The sequence below is a fragment of the Neoarius graeffei genome, chromosome 8, assembly GCF_027579695.1.
Source record: "Neoarius graeffei isolate fNeoGra1 chromosome 8, fNeoGra1.pri, whole genome shotgun sequence".
NCBI classification, from domain to species: Eukaryota; Metazoa; Chordata; class Actinopteri; order Siluriformes; family Ariidae; genus Neoarius; species Neoarius graeffei.
Genome location: NC_083576.1, coordinates 36,339,478 through 36,351,931, shown reverse-complemented (window position 1 = coordinate 36,351,931; position 12,454 = coordinate 36,339,478).

Here is a 12,454-nt window from a genome sequence, read left to right as displayed (position 1 = left end):
TGCTGACTGAGGCTGGGGGCGTGAGCAGACACTCCCCTGTGCACTGATTGGTGAGGAGGAGTGTCCTCACATGCCCACACACGCCCCGCGAGCACACTGGGATCTGTAAACACCGCAAACCCGGAAGAAGAAGAATTACGAATTACGAGAATTTCTGAAGCCTTATGCGCCTCGCCTCATCTATACGCTCTTGCCAGTCAGTATCTGTTGGCGTTGTCGGTGACAACAAGCCACAGCACCAAGACCAGCAACATTAACGACTCCATGTCCTCCATGTTTATTGTTTACTATCCGGGTTGTGAGATACCGCTTAAAAGCTCACTGAATCAGTGACATACAGAGCATCGTGGACGAGTTCGCGGAGTGCAAGGCTTGTCGTATGCCCTTCAAATAATGCGCGCAGTAGGCTATTGATGTTTTATTATGACCAGTGTTGGGCACGTTACTTTCAAAAAGTAATTAGTTATAGTTACTAGTTACTTTTCCCAAAAAGTAACTGAGTTAGTAACGGAGTTACTTTGTCATAAAAGTAACTAATTACCAGGGAAAGTAATTATTCCGTTACATTTTGTTCCCCCCCCCCCCCAAAAAAAAAAAAAAATCAAATTCAATTAGTGTAATCATAATAAAAGTGAATGTTAAATGTGTTTAATGACTGAAATGGACACTTAACAGAACCAGTTAGTAACATTATAACACTATATTAATATTTTTGTGGGACAATGTGAGATAAGACATCTATCAAATGTAATATATTTTTGCAGTTATTAAAATTATGTTACTAATTACTGGCCACTGACGAGGACAAACGCTTTGAGAACAGCTTTAATAAAGTAACGCATAGTATTTTATTGTAAGTAACGGGAACGGCGTTATAACGATGTAAAAAGTAATTAGTTAGATTACTCGTTACTAAAAAAAGTAACGCCGTTAGTAACGCCGTTTATTCTAACGCCGTTATTCCCATCACTGATTATGACCCATGTACAGTATGTCACCTAATGTTTTTTTGTTTCTGAGTTACATGTTCGTTTGAAGGACTTAATGTACAAAATAACATAGTTGCACCCCGTAGTGTTGAAATTGGTAAACACAGTGCATTCAGTGAGGTTTGCACCGCCCTCCTTTTATTTCTGACTCTTCCTGTCACCACTCTGAGCGCTCATTCGTATGCCCTTCAAATAATGTGCGCAGTATAGGCTATTGATGTTTTATTATGAGCCATGTACAGTATCCTAATGTTTTTTTGTTTCTGAGTTACATGTTCGTTTGAAGGACTTGATGTACTAAATAACATAGTTGCACCCGGTAGTGTTGAAATTGGTAAACACCGCAGTTGCGGACATTTTGTAGCCTAAAATGATGTTATGATAAGCTTTAATAAAGGGCCCGGTCATTTGCCCCGCCCCCGGCCCGGCTCTGACTTGTTCCGCCACTGTCACTGATGTCACTGTTTGCGCTGCTTAACGACATCACCTGACGTCCACCCACTTTCGCTAACTCCACCCAATGTGTCCACCCACTTCCAGCCAGCACGGTTCAGCGCGGTTGTAGTCGAAATGCAACTCCAACAGCCCCGCTCAGCTCGACTCAGCTCGACTCGGCACGGCACGGCTCAGCCGCGTTTGTAGTGGAAAAGCGGCATTAGGCATCACAGCATTAAAAGCAGACATGTCAGACAAGGCATCATTAATGCTGAATGCTATACACACATTTCAGAGCAAAAGGCTGCCATCCAGACAAAATATTTTTTTCAGGGAAGGCCTCCCTTCTTTCAGCAAGACAATGCCAAACCGCTCTCTGCACATATTAAAACTGCATGACTCCATAGTAAAAGAGTCTGGGTGCTAAACTAGCCTGCCTGCAGTCAAGACCTGCCTCCCATTTAAAACATTTGGCACATTATGAAGCACAACATATGACAAAGGAGACTCTGAACCGTTGAGCAACTGAAAATGTATATCAGGCAAGACTAGGACAACATTTCTCTTTCAAAACTACAGCAACTGGTCTCAGGTCCCAAACGTTTACAGAGTGGTGTTAAAAGTAGAGGTGATGCAACACAGTAGTCAACATGCCCCATCCCAACTTTTTTGAAATGTGTTGCTGACATCAAATTCAAGATGAGCATATACTGTATTAAAATAAATAAAATCTCAGTTTCAACATTTCACGTTATCTTTGTACTATTTTAAATTAAATATAGGGCTCCCATGATTTGCAAATGATCGCATTCTGTTTTTCTTTCCAGTTAGCTATGATGGCTGAGGACTACAGCTGACATGATAACTTTAGGACTGCAGTTGTCATGAACTGCTTTGCACTCAAGTTTCCATCAGCGAACACTTGAAAACTTCAACAAAATAGACTTCATGCTAAAACTATAATGAATTTCCTGGTTACATAGTTGTACTTTGTGACTTTATAGGACACAGTTATAGAAGCAAGTTATTTATAATCATGCTATCTGTTATTACCCAAATGAGGATGGGTTCCCTTTGGAGTCTGGCTCCTTTCAAGGTTTCTTCCTTACATCGTCTGAGGGAGTTTTTCCTTGCCACCATTGCCACAGGCTTGCTCATCAGGGATAAAATTAGCTCATATGTTTAAAGTCTTTAATTTTCTGTAAAGCTGCTTTGTGACAATGTCTGTTGTAAAAAAGTGGTATACAAATAAATTTGACGATGCATTGAAGCATTTTATTATTTTTTATAGTGATACAAAAGATACAGTATGTTCCATAAATGTACTTAGGTACTGTGTCAAAAAGACTTCTGTTGAGTCCTTAGGCAATAATTCACACTATTTAATGGCCATGCATTAAAGCTCTCTTTTTTTGGACATAACTGTTAAATTAATATGTGAGTGGAACTACTTTATGGGAGTGGTCAATGAGGAACTGGAAACAGGCGCTGCAGGTCGAGCTACACTTCAACTTTGACACTTTTCAGTGACTTTCACTAATATGTAGGCACACTATTCCTGGGTTTCATGTGACATCACATCCGCCTCATTAGCTATTCGAAACTTTAGCTGGTGGTCTACCAAAGCTCAGTTGACAAAGCGTTTGTACTGTTATGGCCCGGCTCATTTCAGACCGCAACATAAAAGGGACACGACAACAAAATTAAAACAAATTATAATTTATTGAAAATACCAAAAACAATAAAGATACTCAGCAATGTCTAGGGGAATGTGGGTGCATGTAAATGGTGTAATGTGGATGCAATGTAGCAGTCAGTATCAGCACGTTAGCAGATGTAAAGACAGACAAAAAAGTAGAAAGAGTATGAGATAGAAATGTGCCAGTGCCAGGAGGAAAAATCAAGAGGTGCCTACATGAATGAAGAAAAAGTGCCTAATGAGAGAGAGAAGAGAACCCCTTTTATAACCCCACCCCAAACACAGGTGCGCACAATAATGACATTAGCCTAACCAGGCCTAGCTCTGCCCATGCACTGACACACCAGAACCTGAAGGGGGCACAGGGGGTCATCACACCTCCTTCCCTAAAAAGAGGTTTGCTAGAAAACCTCAACACAAAAAAGACCACCTGGGTTCCTCACACGAACACTATCCATCCAAAATCCTGGGCCCTAGGACTAAGGACAGACTTATAGGAACAAAAACCCATACTTAAGAAAACTAACCTTAAGAAAAAAAACTTAAACTCGAGACAACGCATCAGCAACAATGTTATCCTTGCCTCTGATGTGTTGTATCCTTAGAGGGTATTGTTGAAGCAATTAACTCCAACGCATAATACATTAATTCTGATTCCGCATATGATCGATAAAGACCAAAGGGTTATGATCAGTGTAAATGTCTATGGGACTGGATGACGAGTCCAAATAGACCTCAAAATATTGAATAGTGAGATTTAAGGCTAGCACTTCTCTTTCCACTGTAGAATAGGCTCACTGATGGCGATTAAATTTCTTGGAAAAATAACACACGGTGCTCCACACCACCCAAGCCCAACTGCAAAAGAACAGCACCAGTGCCACTCATTGGCGTCAACCACAACACTAAAGACACAATCAAAGTTTGGGGCAGACAGTACAGGGGCTGTAGCAAGCAATGCCTTAACATGGTCAAAGGCTTCTTGACACTTCACAGACCACTCAAACTGAACTTTAGGGCTAATAAGGTTGGTTAGGGGCATGACTACAGTGGCAAAGTTTTTACAAAAAGCCCTGTAGTAGCCAGCCATGCCAAGAAACCTCCGGAGCTCTTGGCAGGTTCCAGGCACAGGATAATTGCAGATGGCTTCAATCTTAGCTCCTACAGGTCGAACCTGTCCACCTCCCACTACCTTACCAAGGTACGTCACACTAGCCTTTCCAAACTCACATTTAGCAAGATTTATGGTGAGGTTAGCTTCAGCGAGACGAGTGAAGAGTTCTTTAATCTGGTCTAAGTGGTCAGCCCAAGTGGTGCTGTACAAGACCACATTGTCAAGGTAAGCGTCACAACCCCACATGCCCACCAAGACCTGATTAACGAGCCTCTGAAAGGTGGCGGGAGCATTTCTGACCCCAAATGGCATTACTTGGTACTTCAGGAAGTCATCAAGTGTTATAAAAGCAGACAACTCTTTAGCCTTAGCTATTAAAGGGACCTGCCAGTAACCTTTAAGATCAAATTTGCTCACAAAATTTGCTGACCCAACACGATCCACACAATCACACCGTGGCAATGGGTAACAGTCCAGTTTTGTGACCGAGTTAAGTTTTCTGTAGTCAGTGCAAAAGCGATAAGTCCCATCTGGTTTGTTCACCAGCAGACAGGGGGAGCTCCATGCACTAAAACTAGGTTCTGCAAGACCATGGGCTAACAGATAATCAACCTCCTTTTGCAACAATTCCCTCTTCCTAGGATTGACACAATACGCATGCTGTTTCATAGGCGGGGCCCCACCAACATCAATATCATGCTCAATCACTGATGTACAAGTAGGAACGTCAGGAAAAAGAAAAGGGAAGGAATGGATTAGCCCAATGATGTCAGCTTTCTCCAAGTCAGACAAGTGTGAGAGATGTAACGGCAACTCTGCCAAGTACTCTGAATTCCTGAGGTGACCCTCCACAATTGCCTGTGATGGACACTTCACCCCCTCCTCTAACTCCTCACTGACAAAACCCAGACACCCAGCATCACTATCCATAGTGGACAAGGCAACATCAGGCACAATAGTGCCATCTGCAGGCAAAGAGGCAATCAAGCCAACAGGTGTAGGCAGCTCAGACATGACATAAGGTTTCAAAAGATTAATATGACAAACCTGAACCTTTTTACACCTGTCAGGAGTGCTGAGTAAATAATTGTAATCAGGCAAATATTTAACAGCCTCATGTGGACCACAAAATTTAGCCTGGAAAGGACTGTGCAAAAGAGGCAACAACGCAAAAATTTGCTCACCAGGCTTAAAGCTGCGGTGTTCAGCTTTGTAATTAAAAAGATTCTGCATCTTAGACTTGGCCTTGCCCAGCTTCTGTTAAGCAACAGCCCTAGCTTCATAAAGATGATTGCGGAATCCGCTAACATAGTCCAACACATTAACTGGTGCCTCAGCAGCAGTGCACCACTCATCAGCCAAGACAGCGGTTGGCCCTCTCACAGAATGCCCAAAAACTAGCTCATTAGGGCTAAAGCCCATGCTTTCCTGAACAACTTCCCCAATTGCTAGGAGTAGCCAGGGGAGACCCTCCTCCCAATCAGACCCAAGTTCCACACAATAAGAACGCAAGAGAGACTTTAGAGTCTGATGAAAGCATGCAAGGGCACCCTGACTTTGTGGATGATAAGCACTCGAGATGTTATGTAGGGGCTTTCAGTTGTCGCAATGCCCTAGAGAACTGCTTGGACATGAAATTAGACCCTTGGTCACTCTGAATGACCTTAGATATACCAAAGATGGACAAAGCTAACAAGAGCCTTCAACACAGACTTAGCAGTGACAGACCTAATTGGATACGCTACCAGATAGCGTGTAGACTGGCACATCACTGTTAACAGAAAGCTATGCCCAGCCTTTGAGCGAGGCAGTGGACCCACACAGTCAACAATAAGATATTCAAATGGATTTGACATAGCAGGAATTGGCTGTAAAGGGGCAACAGGAATCTTTTGATTAGGCTTGCCAGTTAGTTGCCACACATGGCATGATCTTACATAAGAGGAAACAACTCTCTTAAACCTAGGTCAAAAGAAACGCCGGACAATCCTGTCATACGTCTTCCGTACCCCAGTACCCTGGTGCAAATCCTACACAGGATCCTGTAGGATCCTGTAAGATCCTGTAGGATCCTGGTAGGATCTTATTTAGGAATGGGATCCTGAATAGGATCCTACATAGGAACAGGATCCTATTTAAGATCCTGAATAGGATCCTATGTAGAAATAGGATCCTGCACAGGATTACATTCCTATTTAAGATCCTAAGTAGAAATAGGATCCTATATAAGATCCTGTGCAGGATCCTAAATAGGATCCTAGAAGGAGCCAAAATCTTGGAAGTGATAGGATCTTGAACAGGATCCTGTATAAGATCTTGAAAAAGTATCAGGATCCTGTAAAAGATCCTAAGTAGGATCCTGAATAAGATCCTAGCTCATATGCTTCAGGATCCTAAGTAGGATCTTGTAGGATCTTAAACAAGATCTTGAACAGGATCCTGAATAAGATCCTAACTCAAATGCTTCAGGATCCTGAGTATGATCTTGTAGGATCTTAAACAAGATCTTGAGTAGGATCCCGAATGAGATCCTAACTCAAATGCTTCAGGATCCTGAGTAGGATCTTGTAGGATCTTAAACAAGATCTTGAACAGGATCCTGAATAAGATCCTAACTGGATACCAACAGGATCCTGAGTAGGATCTTGTAGGATCTTAAACAAGATCTTGAACAGAATCCTGAATAAGATCCTAACTCAATTGCAGCAGGATCCTGTGTAGGATCTTGTAGGATCTTAAACAAGATCTTGAACAGGATCCTGGGTATGTTCTTGTAGGATCTTAACAAGATCCTAAGTAGGATCCTGAATAAGATCCTAACTGGATACCAACAGGATCCTGAGTAGGTTCTTGCCGAACGAATTCCCAATACTCTGATTCAGCAAATTCAGGGTAGCATGGAAACAAGGCTTGCTAGCCTTAAATTCTTGAATAGATAGTGCATTTAAAGTTTTTTGCGAGGTTTTTTTAAACTTAAATAAATATCCTTCTGTACAAGAGCAGAAGAGGGGTCACACATACTATATGTGATTTAGGGTTTAAATATAGCTAAATATGATGACCTTTATTTCAACAAACCATAATAATGTGAATATGGAAGACAATTTTAACTATTCCATGATAATATTTCAGAGTTACAGTTTTCATTAGTTTGCTTGAATAAAGTTATAAAGAGCAGTGTTCCATATTTATTCAACTATGAAACCTAGTACAATCAACAGCATGTTTGGTTGAAAAATAACCTTCATAATAATGTGATTCATCTAAAAGTATGCATATACCTGGGTCACAGCTGATTCTTTATGAAAATGAATGCAAGCACCCTCTTAAATGTTGATTAAAACAATAATGGCTATTCAGAACACCATTTGAATAGGCTTTACTTGTTTAACCTTTTCTACCAAAAAAGAAGTCAGGTCTTACAATATGGTTAATTAATCATGTTGATAACTCTTCAAGGTGGAAGAAACATAGCCATCAATACCATCAACATCATCCTGGTAAACACATACAAGTTTGGCTTCTATAGCAGAACATTTGATGAGTTTCAGCCTTCTGGTGAAGCATAAAGTCCTGACCCAGAATACCAGATGCCCAAAACTCATGTATTATGGGATCTCTTGGGGGACAAAGGCCAGTTGAACAAATGTTTGAGCCCAATGCATGCATAATTCTTACCACAGCAAAGCCATCATTGTTTGAGTCTTTTAGAAAGTATTGAACTTCACCAAAGCATGTGCTACCATCTTGTTCAGAAGTGAATTTGACCAAATAGCTCGCAGACTTCCCCCTCTTCTTGTAACATAAACTGTGGTATACATTACCTTCTTTATACATTATTTGTGCTACACTCACATCTCTGTCGTCATCAAAATATCCTTCAATTGGATCTGCAACTTGTGGAACTTGTTGCAACAGTGGAGGAAAAAGCCTAATCCCGCCATTTATTTCTATCAGCTTTGAGGCTCCCATCAATTTGTCGACATAGCCACTTGCTTCACTGTTGTTGTTTACAGTGTTTCTTATGTAGCCCTTTGAATGCTGAGCAATGGCAAGTCTGTGGCAGATCTGGTCCGCAATACCCCGCGTTCCCCCTGGTGCAAATCCTGGCCAGGATCCTACCAGGATCCTAGCAGGATCTTACCAGGATCCTAACCAGGATCTTGTACAGGATCTGAAATATAATATTTCAGATCCTGTACAAGATCCTGGTTAGGATCCTGGTAAGATCCTGCTAGGATCCTGGTAGGATCCTGGCCAGGATTTGCACCAGGGTATGTCCTGCTACTCCATTGTGAGCTAGCTCCATAACAGCCTTCCGAAACTTACAGGGAACCACAACCTGCAACAGTGTTAGAAAAGGTGTCCTGCCACTGTCTACACAGCAAGCCATCTTGCATAAAACAGGATGTGTCCTCATTCGGTTTGTCTTTAGACAAGGCCAAAGCCAACAGAGGTTCAAGCGTAAAATCAGCTGACTGTTCCTGTAACAGTTCTTCGCGAGAGACATTAAACAAATCAGACAAAGAACAGACATCAAACTTACCAGAGTTTAACAATGTGGGTGCAAACCCACCTTTCACCATTTTGACAGGAGGGACTACTTCCATAGACTCAGTTTCCCCATCTGAGTCTTCATCACTCTCTACAGAACCATCAGTGTTAGCATTAGCAATCTTTAGCTCCTCTACAGGTGACTGTGAGGAACTACCGCCTGCAACTGCAGGTTGAACAAGGAAAGTATCACTTAATGGCACAAAGTCTGGGCCAATACCACGTGCAGCCATGGCATGCGTCACAGCACATGCTGAAAACACATCAGGATATCGGCGTGAGCAGAGATCTGACCTCCGTGGTGGTTCAGGCACAGGCCCGATGATAGGTGGTGACACCACATTCAAGTTAACCCAGACCCTAGCCCCAGCTAAATCATTGCCTAGAATAAGGGAAACCCCTGGCATTGGGAGAGATGGACGTACTCCAACCATATCAGTAGTGATCAGCTCAGATACTAGGTGGACCTGATGTAGGGGCACCAACATGGACATCATTTCAAAGCCTCTGACAACCACCTGAGTTCCAGTGGCCGTATTCTCCGAAAGTGGCAAGACCCCAGACAGTAAAAATGACTGAGTAGCCCCGGTGTCCCTGAGTATACGGACAGGAACACTAACAGGTGACTGGCCAGACAGGGAGACAAAGCCATTTGTAATAAAAGGAGTGTAATCAGCATCACCCCCATCTTCACACACTTTAGCAGTCACCACAAACCCCTTACTCTTCCCAGCATCATGCAAGAGGAATGGCCCAATGCCACAAGAAGTTATCAGGCCTGAAGGCTTTGGGTTGTTACCCTTTTTAATAAGAGCCAGACAATCAGACATCTTATGGCCTGCCTTCTTACAATAAAAGCATGTTACCTCTGCTTTACTAGCAAGGGGACGGCTGGAAGAAACAGAGGGATAGGGCCATGGAGCATTATCCCCACCACCAGGTTGTTTGTTCCTAGTGGGAACCTTAACCCTACCTTGATAACTAGGCCAGCGGCAATCAGAAATGCGTTTGTGTGTTAAAACATTTGTCCGCCAGAACAGCAGCCTCGTCCAACCTTTGCACCTCCTGCTCTTTAAGATAAACAGCAACAGACTCAGGGAGACCGTTCATGAAATCTTCTAAAAGGACAAGCTGTCTTAAGTCCTCCTTGGACTCTACCCACTGTGCGCTGCACCACCTGTCAAAGAGGCGTTCTTTTTCATGTGCAAATTCCACAAACGTCTGCTGCTCTGGCTTCCTAGCATTTCTGAACCTCTGATGGTAGGCCTCAGGGACAAGCTCATAGGCATACAAAATGGTGGTTTTCACCACCTCATACTGCCTAGCCTGATCTATGGCCAAAGCCAAAAACACTTCCCGCGCCTTCCCTGTCAAAACACACTGAAGTAGGAGAGGCCATATGTCTTTGGGCCAGTTCAGGGTTGTGGCAACTCTTTCAAAGTGGCTAAAATACTTGTCCACATCCTTCTCTAAGAAGGATGGGACAAGACGGATGTTTTTACAAACATCAAACTGCAGCGGCGGGGAAATAAGTGGAGAGGCTATTGGTGAAGGCTGGTGCTGCTTCACCTCCAACTCAAGCTTTTTAATGGCCAGTGCATGATCGCACTCATGATCACACTCCATACGCTGGAGCTGTAACTGTTGCTCGAGTTTACGGAGCTCCAACTCCTTCTCCCGTAATGCCCTTGCCTCTCTCTCACCCTTCGGTTTCTCCACCTGGAGCTGCTTGTCTGCATCCACTGATGAAGCAACCGCTGCTGGTGAAGCCACTGCTGCTAACCCCACTGTTTCAACTGTTCGCTCTGGGGAGTCACCTTTTTGTTTGGCTGACTCATCTTCCTTCAATATGCCTCTCAATTAGCTGATTTCTAACTGCTAAAAACAATGTCTCCTTTATTAACTTCTTTTCCTGAGCAGTGATAATCAGCTCATAAAGCTCAGCCACAGCCCAAAGCTGATCTTTAGTTAGAGCTGATAACTCTACAGAGGGCTTTGCAATAAAATCTTCAGGAGACACCATGACTAAAGAAATGATAACTCCAGGAAAGCGATCAGCAACCCTAACAACACCAGATCACAGCACAGCTGCTAAGCTACCCAAGAGGCTATGCTATGCCCCATAGGCACAGTATCCCAGGCCTAATGCCAATATGAGGCTGTGTAATCAGAACCCCACAACAATGTGGATGTGTATTCAGTTTTCTGGGAAGTGTGCCAAGGACTGCATTGCAGGTGGCTGATAAGTGGTGTCTCAGACCACCTCCTCTGTTCAGTGATGGTGAGTGAGGTGAGGTGGTTCAGTGAGGTAGTCTGAGACCAAACTTATCAGCCACCTATAATGCAGTCCTTGGCACACTTCGCAGAAAACTGAATACACATCCACACCAAAACTTAGCTAAGTTCAATGACTCACATGATGGCAGAGAGCCAACAACCCACAGATCACCCTAACGACTTTTTAGGCTGCTAACACCATTCACACCCAGCCTCCAGTGACCCTAAAGGCCTCTGCATGCTCTTGCGACAAGGCTTTCACAGATAGCTTTTCGCAGACAGTTGTAATTTATCGTTGAGCGGGGAGTAATAGGCGTGCGCGATGTTATTCACCGCCACAACGCAAGGGGGCGCGAAGTCGCGAAATCGCTAGGAGTAGTTGGTGGGTGTGGTTAGTGGAGTGTTTATCCTCCGGTTACTTATAATGACTAGAACTGGAGTCGTATAGATGTACGTACTTCCTCACTTCCTCGATCAACCGCTCTTCTTGCTGCTCCATCTTCGCTTGTGTTTTTAAAAATGGCGGTCGTGAAAACAAACCAAACCGGGAAAGTAGGGAAGTGGAAATGCGTGTACAGCGGATGTAGAGTGGACCAATCAGAGCCCTCTTGTCTGCGACGCTGTCTGTGGTGGTCACAATTTTTGGGAGGTGCGCGGAGAGCGTCTGCGAAGGTGGGGGGGCTTCGCAGACGCCATCTGCGACGACATCTGCGAGGACTGGGTTGTCAGCATAAATTGGCCTTAACACCTACAGGATGACTGAGAGGGTCAACAACCCATGTGACCGCAACGACTCCCCTTAGGGTTGCTTTTGGTCCACTAGAGGATAAATACCTAGAACTCCCTACTAGTCAGACAGAACTGAAGAAGCCTTTCGGATGAGAAGTGAAACGTCATCAAGAATTTCAAGCAAGCCCAGTTGCCTTCTTTAGCACCGATGGTTTACTATGACCTGAATGACTGAGAACCTTCACAGACAACTAATTCTGCACATGCTGTTTTTTTTTTCCAATAATGGTGATTTACAGGGGCTTCTTGCTGATAGCTTAGTTTTGATCAAATGTCTTCTGACTGTAACACTACTTACACATAATTTTAGATCATAATTTTAGATAGTTTTCCCCTCTCAAATCAACCATTTAATCAAATTATGTTGTTCCTCCAAACAATGTTTGGAACAGCCCATTTTACTTAGCAATTCAGAAGGAAATATATTTTATAACAATGCATGAACCATTTGCTTCCCTTTTTCCTTAATAAAGGGCAATTAATGACACGTGTTTTTTCACAGAATGAATAAAATCTCTAAACTCCACACTGCTATTATTTTGAGCACACCCCTTTCAATGAATGAGTCAGCTGCTCAGAACAATCAGCATGTATGTC